The sequence below is a fragment of the Mirounga leonina genome, unplaced genomic scaffold, assembly GCF_011800145.1.
Source record: "Mirounga leonina isolate KUSES-001 unplaced genomic scaffold, KU_Mleo_1.0 Mir_154, whole genome shotgun sequence".
NCBI classification, from domain to species: Eukaryota; Metazoa; Chordata; class Mammalia; order Carnivora; family Phocidae; genus Mirounga; species Mirounga leonina.
Window position 1 is genome coordinate 23,637,430 of NW_023270389.1, and position 5,605 is coordinate 23,643,034.

The following is a 5,605-nucleotide window of genomic DNA, read 5'->3' on the forward strand; positions in this document are numbered from 1 at the left end:
AAATAAATAAATAAATAAATAAATAAATAAATAAATAAATAAATAAAAGTGATGGCAGATTCTAGCAAGTGCAAAAGTATCATGTAGTTGGATCTCAGGGTGGGTGCCTACATGAGGAGGGAGCAGAAAGGGGGGAGAAAAATCAGCAGGAAGATTGGCAACCATTTACTAAGAACCACATCTGGAGGGGCCTTGGGTACCATTGCCAACAAAGTGTGGGTTTGAACCAAACACAGTGATGAATCTTTTGAGGATTTTAAATCGGAAAGTGACAACGATCACATGGTCGCTGTGTATATAACTGACTGGTGAGGAGGACAAGAATGGAAGAAGGGAGACCATTTATGAGCTATACAGTATTTCAGGTGAGCTTGCCAGTTGTCTGAAATGAGGCAGCGGTTACGTTGCAGATGGAAAGTAGAGGACAGATCTATAGGAAATTCAGAAGACAGTATTGACAGGACTTGATAATTGAGAGACTGTGAAAGTTAATGGAGAGCGAAGAATCGATGATACTCTTTAGGCTCCGAGGATGAGTAAATAGGTGACGAGTAGTACGGTTGGACAAGATGCAAATACAGAAATAGGTTTGAGTGAGCAAATTATTACACTTGGAGCCATCAGCAGAAGGTCAAATGGAGGAATTAAGAAAGTTTGGATATGTGAGTTTTAGTACCAGGAGCAAATTTTTGTCCAGAGACAGCAAATTAGGGAGCATCAATATAGAGGTGGCTGTTGCAACAGAGGAAGGATAAATTCACCTGACCCTTAGTACTGTGAGTGGAGTCGTGCGGAGATGGAGCCCACAAAGGAGTCCAGGGAGAAGGAATGGATTAGTGAGCTGGGCACAAATCCAGAGGGAATTGAGTTTCTCCCGCCAGAGTATAGGGACATGTGTTTCTCTATATTCTTGATTAGTTTTATTCTGTGACCCTTGATTCAAGCTCAAATAGATTCTGTCTACAGGGGCAAAAAGGTAACAAAGCCTGTCCTATATTCTAAGCATGTCCAGCTACGTAAGCAGAATCATTTCTATTTCAGTAACATTGAAAAGAAGAAGCAGTAGAGAGAAAATGAAAAGGCAGAATACCATACTTGATTCACAAATTCCACCTGAAAAAAGACACAGTCACTCTCTGTTATATTCCAATCTGGGAAAATTGCATCGTAGCATAGGGGAAGGCCATTTGGAGACTTCATAAGAAACTATGCCGATACTTAACATTATTTACCCAATACTTCTGGGGTTGTTTGTCATTCTAAAAATAAAACTTGGCTGAGAGGTGAAATGTGAATGCAAACCTTATAATGGAAACCTGTCAGGAGACAGGTGACATTCTATTGTATTAATAGTAATATCCTCTGTGATCTTCCTCCTTGCTTTCCTCCCTCTTCTCATAGCTCCCTCTAAATGTACATCTTACTCAGCATCATTCTTAACAGTAATACATATTTCCATGTATCTGCTTCTAAACCCTCTTCACTTGACCGAGTTTTTTGGAGGGAGGATATAGAGGCAGAGGGAGAACTATTTAGTGCCAAATGTGCTTCAGTAACTTTGAAGCATGTTCTTCTACAGTAATCCAGGAATAACACCCACATTATTCTTCATTATTCACTTTTGGTGAGGAAAAACCTCCAGCAGGTTGGGAAAACTCCAGTTTTTATCTTGGATCCTTATGTTGGTAGGGTCCCAAATCCTGCTTATTGATAGAGGAGGCACCTTGTTCATGATCATCCCTCAGCCCTGACCCTTGTCATCTCCTAGCCTGCTAAAGCAAGGAATGACAGCTACCACTTTGCCTTTTTCACAGTTGTTGTCAATCAGTGGATGACTATCTAGTAAGGGAATGAGAAGCCACATGTATGAATGGATGAGGTCATAGCTTTGTCAAGCATCAGAGCTTGAAATATTTGAAAATGAATAGCTACAGTCTGAGTAGCTACTATGTGGCATATATCGGGTCAGGACTTTGCAACAATTCTGAAAATTAAATGACATTGTCCAAATTTAAAGGAAGGGAAAACAGGTTAAGATTTTATCGCCCAGCTACAAGGTGCCAGGCCAAGATTCAAAACCTTGATTTTGTGACTTCCAAATGCATACTCTTCCCAATATAGCTGAGAGAGAAGGTTTATGGTCAATACCAGTAGATATTCATGTTTACCAATTGGTAATCTAAATAATGAAATAGAATTATAAAATTGCCCTATTAATTCCCTACTGATCCACTTTGTTCCAGCCTCAATTACCTTCTTTTCCACCTGAGGGACTTCCCATCAATTGTTTGTCCTGATATTTTTCTTCCCCTCTTCCCACAGCTGCCTTATAATTTCTTTATCACTTCATCATAGAAAACTTCCCTACTCACCCAACACACTAGTCACTCTCTGTTATATCAAACTACTCTATGACCAATTTCAAATATCTCTTTAAAATATTAACAGTATCTAACTTTATTGTGTTTATTTCTTTGCTTTATTTTTTCCTTGCCCCTCCATTCCCAACACGATGTAAGCTCTGTAAGGGTAAGGATCTTGTTGGTCTTCCTAGCATGAGTAGTTTCTGGTGTAATAGTATGGACCTGAAAACAAAGTTTGCTGTATGATAAAAAACAAGAAAGGAAAGTAAGGGAGGGTAAAAAAAAAAGGGGGGGGGGATAGGTTTGTTCAAGTAATTACCTAGATTTTTCCATTCCAATCTGGGAAAATTGCATTGTGCATTTAGACATTGTTTTTAAATGATTGTATATGTATGCATGTGCACGTGTCACACAAAACTAAGTAAGGCATGAAGATTTAAAAAGCATTTGTCAGAGCCTTATATTGAGATGTAATAGATTCTTTCTCATGCAGGGTTTGATTTGAGAAATACAGTAATGTTTTCATGAAGGAAAAAAGCATATAAGGTATGGTCATAGTAATTGAAATGGTTTTTCTTGCATTGAAATATTGTCATTGACTTTATTGATCCTCTGATTTAGAAATTTAATTTGTAAGGAGGAAAATGAGGTGATTTCGGTATTATTTCTATAATATATCAACAACTTATAAAATAAAATTACTATCTGTTCATTCCAGTATTTAAAATGACCCCAGACTCTTTAGTTTAAAATGTATAATAATTTGACAGCATTTTATATTAACAGACTAGATAGATATTCTTCTCATTTTGAAGATGATTAAACAGAGGCAAAAAAAAAAAAAAAAACTAAAGTAAGTCACTCAGCAGCCATTTCAGTATAAATGATATGGAAGTCCAATTTTCCTGATTATTATGCAATGTCCCTAGGCCACAAGCTAACAGTAGTTTTCATTGCAAATAACATGATGGTGCAAACACAGTACATAACAACAAGTCAACAAAGATTAGAAAACTTTCACAGTTTTTTAATTCACAACAGCATTAGATACATTGAGGTTACTGGTATATATGAATACATAAGATCCTTGACATTCACATATTTTATTTATCTACATATGTTGTAAACATTAATTATATTACCTTTATATACCAAATTTGGATTTTTATTTATTTTCATATAGCTCCACTTCAAAATATTAAATGGTGACTCTGTGTTCATTACCATCTTGATTTGTACAGTTTGAGTGTACAAATTATTTTTTAAAATGAGCATTTACTATACAATTTTCTGTTGTACAAAAATAAGAATGAAATTTTAAAAATTGCAAATACTGATACTAATGACAAGATGTTGGATATTCATACTTAGAGATTGAAAAAAGAGTGGAAATCAAGAGGTGTGGCCATAAGCTGCAGCTGTTTAGCTCACTTGAGCTTTATATTTTCAGTCCTCAGGAAAAGAACAAAATTATATAAAATGAGATATATCACTGAAGCTAAAGATATATCATTAAAGAGGTTGACATATAAAGGTGATATATTATTCATGATTTCACCTTTTTTTTTTAGTTCTCTGAGATTGGACTACTTCATTTGACATGTTGCATGTATCGTTGGAAAGTAGTGAGCTAATATGTATCTCATTTTCAGTGAAAATGCTATCTTTTCACCCTTAGATCACTCTAACCTGAAGGGTACAAAAATTGTATCCTACCTTTTACACACACACACACACACACACACAAATTCTTAGTAAATCCTTTGCTGCAATTAGGCTCTAAATTCCAGCAGTGGGTAGAGCTTGACCTAAAACCTACCCTTACTCCTTGCCTCCCCTTACACCTGGCCCCATTGCTTCCCAATCCATCAGTCCAACTACCTGGAAAGCAGTATTCTTTGTGATCAAATATACAAGTTCTGATTCTAGACTGCTTGGATTTAGAACCTGACACTGGCATTTATTTGCTGCTTGACCTTGAGCAATTTATTCACTGTGCTTCAGTTTCCCCTTCCACATAATGGAATAATTAGAGTACTTATTTTTGGAGGATCAAGTCCATTAATACACCTAAATATTTTAGAATGGTGTTCACCACATAATTTGTCATTTTTATTACATGTGTTTTTCAAAATATAGGTATCCACACATTTAGAAGTCTTTTTCTTAATATAAACTCATCTTTGCTGTTTAGCAACTAATGAATTTAATTATGCTTTTCAAATTTCACACAACTGGTTGAACAGCTTTGATTACCTTTTAAGAGATAAACTAAAGTATGTATCCTCAGAGCAATTGAAACAACATATAATGTACTAAAGTTACAAAGAAAAAAATCTGGCTGTTCAGTGATTCTTCTGAACTCCCATGGAAATAATAAATATGGATAATCAGAAAAGTACCTTAAATATTCTCTAGTCAGAAGCCAGATCATGTAGGCATTTAAAATTAAAACAAGCATCTTGAATTATATTCACATGCAAAGCAGAAAAAAAATATGCACCATATTGAGTTCAGATGCAACAAGCTGAACATGTGCTACAGAGCTAAATGAGTAATGCAATTTTTACACTGGGTCCACGCAAACTTTACAGTTGCAGAAAATAAGGATATGGCAAAAAGCAATCTGGAAATGTCATAGCCAAATCAATAATTAAGAGGAAAGTTCATCACCTCCTACTCAAATATCAATACAAAATATATTGAAATACTGATTAGCATGGAGAAATACAATATATGATATAATGTATATGATATATACATTAGGACTAACATTTTTAACAAGGCATTCACTCAGATTTAGGAAACATAAATAAGAAACAACTCTAATTTGTGCTCTGGTCTTTTTGCCTACAAGCCTATGAGCTTCACTTGGACTTGAGCCCTGGGAAAATCACCAAGTTGCACACTGTGGTACAGAGAAGCTGAATGCATCAGATTTAATGACCAGACAGCCAAAAGTGAGTTTTTCAACTAATTTCCTATATCATTAATAGATTATTTTCCTAGTAGTTAACTACTAAATTGTATAAGGCCATGATTTCTCTATGACTTATCTGTTTTACCCAAGAAACACTTCAAAAATAATTTATCCATAGTTTAATATACTAGAACATGGGTCAAATGGGATCAAGATTGTGAAAATAATAAATTCAAAAAGCTTTGTTTTTTATTTTTCCCACCAATTGTTCCTTCTTTCCCATTATTCTTCAATGTTTAAAACTCTTGCTGAGGATCAGCTC

The 5,605-nt window shown here is 35.1% G+C and overlaps 1 long non-coding RNA gene across 2 annotated transcripts in view; it reads left to right on the forward strand.

The window, feature by feature from the left end:
- The window catches only part of LOC118013661, an 8,781-nt gene extending 3,487 nt beyond the window's left edge, over positions 1–5,294 (forward strand). Inside the window, exons 2-3 of one of the 2 annotated variants that reach the window (XR_004680088.1) lie at positions 2,857–2,909; positions 5,221–5,279. This is a non-coding gene — a long non-coding RNA (uncharacterized LOC118013661). Of the gene's footprint in view, positions 1–2,856; positions 2,910–5,220 lie in introns of both variants that reach the window. The other variant, XR_004680089.1, reaches the window with a different exon arrangement.
- The last annotated feature ends 311 nt before the right edge of the window (positions 5,295–5,605 follow it).